Below are 9,365 nucleotides of genomic sequence, written 5' to 3' on the forward strand. Positions count from 1 at the left end.
AGCTCCTACCGGAATCGAACAGAGTCTATAGTAAAAGATTGACTTCGCAAATCTAACACTTTTTTTTGTTGTTGAGATGTTTATTGTTTTAGAAAGGTACAGTTGGTATAATATAGGAGGCTACAATGTACATTAAATAAAAGCCTGCAGTTCTTAATATGTACATGTATGCCTGGATTCAACCAGGGCTCGCATATAGACCGTCTTTGGTGAGGTTTGCCGCGGGCATATTACGGGTGTCGGCTGACTTTTTGTCGCCAATAACGTGCTCTGACAGCACTTTTATGTTGAGAGAAAAAAATTATACTTAGATACAAAAAACTCTTATAACCTTATATAAATCAGAAATTAATACTATCTTAAACCTAGTTATTATTTACATATATACAACTGTGGAATGTATCCTAATGTTATCGTTCTAGTCTAAGCCGCCTAGCCTGTAGAAGTTGTTGCCTTCGTCTTTGCTCGAGTGCGTTTTTCCTGTTTTGAAGTTCTTCGATATGGGGGCAGTTGGTGCTCAGCCACCAATATTTTTCGAAATTTAATCTGTGGAAGTCGTTTAGGTCTCTTAGCGGTAGCGCAGTAGAGCCTGTGAATTTATTTACATTTCATTCTAGGTCGTAGTGTGATAGAGTTATTCGCTTGTTCGCTTTGTTGCGTTTCCAGTGATGTAATAAGGGAATGTTGTTATGATTTTGGATGAGGCCTTGTTGGTCACAGTAAATAAAAGCTTGGGGAGTGGTGTAGCCTGTCGCTAGTTGTCGTCTCGATACTGCATCGTCCTGTTGTCTCATATCTTGTATGTCTGCGTTATTAATTCTTGTTAGGTTACTATGATAGTCACGTATCAGTTTTATTACAAAGTTGTCAAATTTTGGAATGTTTGCTGTATTATAGATGGTGTGGTTATTGATGAACTGTCTGTACTCGGTGTGTGCGGATCGATACAGTCTTAGCCACGCTCTCAAACACTTACGCTCGAATATTCTTACTTTTTCTAGAACAGATTGACTACTGTTATGTATTTTAATACAAATCTTTATTATCGCCTTCAAAATAGGCTCCTCTTGAGCCAATACAAGCATGCCAATGGTTAATCCAATTTTCCATACACTTCTTATAGGCCTCGACCAGGATGGCCTTTAGTTCCTTTAGCGAATTTCTTTTTATGGCCTTAATCGACTCATGGAGTGTTCCCCGAAGCGGATATTTGAGTTTTGAAAAAAGAAAAAAGTCACAGGGAGCTAAATCTGGCGAGTACGGTGGCTGAGCAATGACTTTTGTTTCGTGTTTGGCTAAAAATTTAGTCACAATCAGGCTAGAATGTTAGAAAATCCAGATCTTTCGGTACGAGTCTGGCGGCAACGCGCTTCATACCCAAAACATCAACCACAATGAGTTGAGTCGATCCATAAGAAATGTTGAGAGCCTCTGCTATCTTTCTAATGCCAACCTGACGATTTCCAAGTACGATTTCCTTTACTTTTTCAATATTATCGTCATTACAGAGGTGGATGAACGACTCGCATGAGGCAAGTTTTCTACGACTTCACGACTTCACTCAAATATTTGAGTTCTCAATAGGGTAGACTCCCCATAACACTTCTGTAACATTTTCAAAGACTGCGTAGCCGTAATTCCATTGGAAACACAAAATTTCAAACAAACTCGTTGTTCCATTTTTTTTTCCATAGCAAAAATCGCCAGACAAACTTTTCGCGTCGTACACAAATGACTGCCAAACTCGCAAAAATGGAGGTATCTCGCGCGCACTTCACATGAATGTCAAAGAAGGTTATACCAAACTAGAAAAAAATATTTTACCGATTCAGTTTACGCGAGCGATTTAAATGAACCAATCCGGGTAAAATTTGATCAAATGGTATATAGGAAAATTTTCGTCTTTGGGGAGAGGTTATTGTTGTAAAATATATTACTATTTGCTTGGAAAGCCTTATGTGCTTTTTCAACTTGCGCTTGGAGGTGGAAGTTGCCTCTTAATAGATAGTCTATTTGATAGTTGTTTTGTTATTTGTACCAGGTATAGTGGTCTTAATAGTAAATTCTTTGTAACCTGCTATAGTTTGTGTTGAGAGGTTACTTAAAGGTTTTCTGAATAGAATGGTTTCACATTTGGTAAGGTTTAGGCGCAGGTTCCAAATGCTGTAATAATTATTAATTTTGTCAACTATTTCTTCCAGGTTGCTTTGTACTGTTCTGGTTTTATTGCTATGTGTATAAATCATCACATCGTCGGTAAACGCTATCGCAGATAAGTGGTTGCTTTCATTAATGTCAAAACGTTTAAGAATATCGGACGTGTATGTATATGTTGAACAGAATTGGCGAGTTTACTGTACCCTGTTGAAGTCCTCCTAGTATGTTGAATTCTTCCGTCGACAAGTTTATGCACGATAAATATGTAACATGCATATGCAAAATATGCATGAAAAATTTGAATAAAATGTGTTATAATAAGTAATATATTAGTATGTTATAGAATATTCGCTATGTACACATATATAAAATACTTTTCACAATTATTCTGGTATATTATAATTCGCGTGAAAATAAATAATGAGCATTTTTTCCAAGTTTAATGGTGTTAGTTGGTGGCGTTTGTCTGTCAAAATTAATTTATACGCGGAGAACGATCGCTCTACATCACACGAAGTAATCGGTGTGTATTAAATTTAGAACAACATTGTTTCGGCACACTTATTGGTCTTTGAATGTCCTCGTTATTTATAATATTAGAAATTTTCGATAATATAGAAAATCCTTCTTTTACATTTTTTTCTAATCTTTTCACCACAATCACCAGGAATACTTTTAGATGTATTACACTATAAAAGACTTTTAAAAAGTAAACAAATTACGCCAAGTACATGAAAAAGTGGAGGACTCAGGGAGTTATCATTGAAAAATAGAAGATCCCCATAAAAAACTACAAGAAAATAGAAAAAGATGTGAAATCGAAATAAGCTGCCAGATGATTTGCCTAGATTTCCGTGGCCTGGAAATCAAATGCTTGGCATGGCCAGGCAAGGCATTCTTAAATCATCAATACCCATACTTTCTCTCTCACAGACTTTCAGATAATTTGTCAATTTAAAACTCTGACAATATTATGAGTACACTTTCATTGTATTGCGTTTTAAAATATTTCTAAGGACACTCATGGACGCAGATACCTCTCCTCTCACAGGCTTTCAGATAATTTGTCCGTTTAAAACGCTGACAATATGAGTACACTTTCATTATTTTGCGTTTTAACCCTTTCGTTACGGATGTCGACTATAGTCGGCGGCCACGTGACGACCTGTGTGTACGGGTGCCGACTATAGTCGGCGGCCGTGCGACGTCCTGTGTGTACGGGTCCAACTATAGCCGACCGCGGGGCCCGCGGGATGACCTGTGTGTGTGGGTGCGGCACATTTCGCGGCGCGATGCCTCGTTCAGTGGCGTCACTCCCGTGGCGCGTACTGCCGTAAGCAAAGGGTTAAAATAATTCTTATTCATCGACACCTTAACCTTGCCTGGCCACGCCAAGCATTAAGGCCTTCCAGGCCGCGGAAATCTAGGCAAATCATCTGGCAGCTTATTTCGATTTCACATCTTTTTCTATTTTCTTGTAGTTTTTTATGGGGATCTTCTATTTTTCAATAATAACTCCCTGAGTCCTCCACTTTTTCATGTACTTGGCGTAATTTGTTTACTTTTTTGAAGTCTTTTATCGGATCTCACTTCTTTTTACAAATAATTTATTATATAGAATCTATTTTAAATTTACAAAAATAAAATTGATATTTCTGTAAACTCTACATAAGAAGTCTAAATTATTATTTGTTTCTTTAATTGAATAGAGCAAAATAAAGGGAGAAGGGATAACAAAAGCGAATATATATATCCGATAAAATTGCAGGTATATATAATTATTTATAAATTGAACGAATAAGTGTTTATAATTAATAAATTATATGTATATATACCTGCAATTTTGTCCTGCTGCAAGAAATTTTAATGTTAATGATGAAATGAGAAAATGACTCGATTTCTATAAGCTGTACATAAAAAGTCTAAATTAAAAACACTTTAGTGGTATGGATCTATTCTGTATGAATGAAGGTACCTGACAATTCAGATTTTGACAACTTACCTTATAATGAAAATGGATAAACATTTTACAACAGTTGCTGCAATTTGTTAACGAATAACCTCCAAGCGTGTGGTTCCCTTCGTTTCTATAAGCTCTGCATAAAAAGTCTAAATTCAAAACACTTTGGTGGTATGGATCTATATTAAAAACAGTTTTCTGTATGAATAAAGGTATCTCACAATTCAGATTTTGACAACTTACCTTGTAATCAAGATCGATCAACACTTTACAACACTGGCTGCAATTTGTTATTAAACCCTACATAAAAAGTCTAAATTGAAAACATTTTGCTGATATAAATATAATTAATAATGCAATAGTGTAAAAACTTTTGACACTTGGCAGGTTATGAATGATGACATCTGTTTCGACTCTCGACGCTCTATGGCCGAATGATCCGAGAGTCGACGAACGACACTCGGAACAAAACAAAATTGGAATCAGTTTTTATCCAATTTAGCATTAATGCTTTTCTACTTTTTTTAACTTTTGGCATTTTTAGAGAATTAAAAGACACTTAAATATATTCACTTCTTCACAGAGATCACATTAACTGCGATGATTGAACTGAAGTATTCGAATTCGAAATACAAACTGTCACACCTAACGGTCGATTAGCAACACAAGGTTACAAAAATATGGTATCATATGGCCTGTATTTGTGTAAACACTACACAATTATGATACGAAAGTATGATGATAGACGAAACTAATTTGTCGAGATAGATATTTCACATAAGCACGATAAATAACATATGCAATAATATATTGCATATGTTTTTAAACATAAATGTGCAAAATATGCAACATAAAAAATATATTTTTATAGCACTCTAATTTCAAAACAAATTTCTGTCTACGTCCCATTCTTTTAACTATTTCCTATAAAAATATGCATTTGCATAAACTTCTGCAGTCTAGTGATCATGTCCCAAATCATGCGTGATAACCATTTCGGACACCCCTTCTTTATCAGTTTGTATATTAAGCCATTTAGCCAAACTGAGTCGAATGCCTTTTCAAGATCTAAAAGAGCTGCTCTAACAATTTGGCTATTGCCTACTTGTTTATTTATATTTGATAGCAGTTTGTGGATAGGATGAGTAGTTGAGTGTTGATATTTGAAGCCAAATTGTTTATCGGAGATGATGATGATGTTGTTATTATTGAATATTATTGTGAGTGCTAATATTATATTGTTGGGAAGGTGTTTCAGAACTATGGGTGGGATGTTGCCGAGGCCACTGGAGGTTTTGTTGGGGAGACGCCGTATTATTAACCGACTTCGAAAAGGAGGAGGTTACTCAATTCGACATGTACATATACATTTTTCTTTTTTTTTTTTTATGTCTATTCACCGATTACGCCGAGATGGCTTGACCAATCGGAATGAATCCTGTTGCATCTTGTAGAACATCCCCCGCCGGTGGTCCCATTATCACGACTTTTTGCGATTTGTCAGTTTTTACCCGTTTTTTTGCCAAAAAACCGCGATTTTTAGGTATGCTTAACGATTACGTCGAGATGGCTTGATGAATCGGAGTGAAACCTCTTGCATCTTGTCGAATATTTCTTCCAGTTGGTCGCGTAAAAGAAACATTTTGTGATTTGTCATTTTTTACCCGTTTTTTTTTTTAGACAGAAACATTTTGTCTTGCTTCTTACTCCGAGACGGATGGACCAATCAGATTGAAACTTCTTGCATCTGGAAGAGCATTTGCCATTTGGTCCCATAGCAAAACATTTGTCCTTGTCTTATTTTTTACCACTTTATATCACTTTTTATCGCAAAAAGCGTACTATTTCACGTATGTTTGGCCTGAAACCGATGAAATCGATGAGATCTCTTACATTTTGCTGCCGGAGAGGTTGTCGCAATGATCACAGTTGCAAAAATTTATGAATTTCTGTATTGTTTATAACTATTGTTATCGTAAAATTCCTATTATATGATGTAACTCGGTGAGGAAATTACCGAGCGCGATGGAACCTTTCGCATTTCATGATATATGAATTCGTGATGTTCCCATTTGCAAAAATTTATGGACACTTTTATTGTTTATAAAACCATTGTTGGTGCGAAATTGCTATGCTTTGGTGCAGCTCGTCAAAGAATTTACCAAACGCAATCAATCCTTTCACATGTAGTTGCAGATGTATTCCTGATAATCCCATTTGCAATTATACAGGGTGTCCAAAAAATGTTGGATGTCCTTGAATGGGGTGTTTCAGGGGGGGAGGGGGTGGATTTGAAACAATTTTTTCTTAACGAAAATGTTGTTCGAGGCTTCGTTAAGGAGATATTGACAGAAACCCCCGACCAATCAGAGCGCGAGTATGTCGGTGGAGCGCCTGCGGTAGCATAGGCCCCGCAGGCGCTCCTCCGGCATACTCGCGTCCTGATTGGTCGGGAGTTTCTGTTTCTGGAATATCTCCTTAACGAAGCCTCGAGGAACATTTTTGCTAAGGAAAAATTGTTTCAACCCCCCGTCCCCCGCGGAACAAGTCTTTTCAAGGACCTCCAATGTTTCTGGGTCATCCTGTATATTGCTCATAACTGTTGTTATTGCATGAAACCTATTGGTTATAGATTGCCACTAAAAAGAGTAAAATAATAATTTTTTGAAAAAAAAATTTAACCGACTTCAAAAATGGTACAGTGAAAAGTATGAAATAATTTCTAGTTAATGTATATGAATACGCACTAGCTCTAGATATAATTGCTTAAAAGTATGCGAAAATGCAGTGAAAAGTGTGAAATAATTTCTATTTAAACTGCATTGTTATTCACCATCGTTTGATGAATTTGGTTAAATTATTAAATACATCATTGTTACGAGCCAGGGCGATAGCGACGCGTGTGTGAGCCCTGCGAGTGGGGTGGATTCGAGAATTGCACCGATACGGTTAATTAGTATGTATCAATGGAGCCGAAGATTTGAGGATAGAGTAGATAATGCAGACGACTCTGACGCGAGGTCAGATAGTTGCAGGAATCGGTATCTCTCAGTGAAGGGTAACCGTAGGTTAAGGTTCGAACTGTGAGGTTGTTGGAAAAAGTGCAGCGACTCTGGCGCGAAGTCAGATAGCTAGCAGGAATCGGTATCTGCCAGTAAAGGGTAACCGCAGGATAGGTTAAGTTTAGGAGTTCGGGTTGAGTACACAATGACTAAATCGTATCGCTAAAATGTGACACGCGTCGTTAATAAAGCCTCGCAACTTGTTAATTTAATAGAATAATAACTCGAGCGGTAAAGTTATTATGTTGTGGGATCGTTACACTGGCTAGGATTGGTGATTTCAAAGTAAAGGTTTGATAATTGATCTTACAGACTTTTAAGTTTACACAAAGAGCATATATTCAAAAATAACTATACTAATTACAAGTGTGCAGTGTCGTGTTGTCGCGGTTAGTGTATGAAATTAAGATTACCTAAGTGTTGCGCGGTGTTGACGCACTGGCGATGCGGGGGTCGAGAGTACTTTTATGGCCGTAATAGATTTTAAAACCGTCTTCGCGGATCTATATGGTAACGATGATCGAAAGGAACTGAAGCCCGATCTCACTAGAGTGCTACTCTACAGACGATCAATGTGTCTCTAACGAGTAACTCTTTCGTACTAGCCCCCGAGCAACGAAAATCGTGGGTTTATATACCCCTAAATGTTGGTGGGGAACCGCCAGTGATTTCCATATTAAGAAATTTGACGGTTAGGATTTTCGTTGCTCTGAGGTCGGCAGCTGTGTGCCCTGGGAAAAGGGTAGATTAGAAAGTATCCCACGCAACGCGAGTCAAAGATGATATTAAGAGGATGCAGCTCCAGGATGCACTCCAGTGAGGCCGAGCTCCAAATTCCAGAAGGGTAGATAAAATAAAATTAATGAACGCGAGCTTCTAAAAAACGGAGAGTTTCTGTATACGTAACATCATATTAAATGCAATGCACCTTTTTCGGAGGCGGCGCAAAATTTAAAATTAAGTATATTAAAAATTGCTAAACTTGGTTTAACTTTCTGTCGGAGAAACAAAAAATATGGTCTTTATTTATTGGTATCATTACATCCACTTTGACATCATATTCATTAACACTATTCAATATCGCCGCCGCCACCAAATACTATCCCAAACCTATTCAGACAGTATTTCTATGGGTAGAGTATACAGAGTGTCGTTGAATTAGTGTAAGAACTGGAAATGGGGGGTAGCTGAGACAATTCTCAACCACAATTTCCTTTGCGGATAGTGCTTCGTTTTCGTTAATATTCGACACCATTCGAAATTTTTGCAAACAAAATCGTAGTTCAGCATCGTCTCAGCTATCCCCAAAATTAAATATTATCAAACTTGGTTTAACTTTCTGTTCGAGGAACAAAAAATATGACATTAATTATTGCTATTACTATATCCGCTTTAGACATCATATTCATTATCACTATTCAATATCGCCGCCCCCAACAAATATTATCCCAAACCTATTCATACAGTACTTCCATGTGGAGAGTTTATACATTAGCAGTAATCAATATGGCCGCCACTCCCCTCCAAAGAAGCCCCAAATTTACCCACACTATATTTGCGTGTACATACTATATATATTAACTATTAATTCCTCATGGACAATAAACATGTATACATTGACAGCATTCAATATTGCCGCCTCTACCAAAAGCTAACCCAAACCAGAATTTAAAAATTTTTACATCTGTGCCGCCTCCGAAAAAGGTGTCAAATGATGGTGAATAACAATGCAGTTTAAATAGAAATTATTTCACACTTTTCACTGCATTTTCTCATACTTTTAAGCAATTATATCTAGAGCTAGTGCGTATTCATATACATTAACTAGAAATTATTTCATGCTTTTCACTGCATTTTTTCATACTTTTAAGCAATTATATCTAAAGCTAGTGCGTATTTATATAAATTAACTAAACTTCCGTTTCTGGTGACAGAGTGTGTGAGTCGTGTGAAAGGTGTAAGGAAGTTTGGAGGAAGGTAGTGTGGGTATAGTGTGGTGGTAGTGAGGTAGGAGGGTAGGGTCAGGGAGTGGAGGTGAAGGGCTACTGGGGGAGGGTAGAAGATAGTGAAGGGAGTGAAGGAAGGGAGAAAAATCGGTGTGAAGGCTGAGCACGTGTAGTCAGAGGTTAGGTAGCGTGATAAAAAAGTAGAGCGACGGTAGCGACGCGGCGCGGAGATAGTGGGAA

The sequence above is a fragment of the Hylaeus volcanicus genome, chromosome 1 (assembly GCF_026283585.1).
Source record: "Hylaeus volcanicus isolate JK05 chromosome 1, UHH_iyHylVolc1.0_haploid, whole genome shotgun sequence".
Classification (NCBI taxonomy): Eukaryota; Metazoa; Arthropoda; class Insecta; order Hymenoptera; family Colletidae; genus Hylaeus; species Hylaeus volcanicus.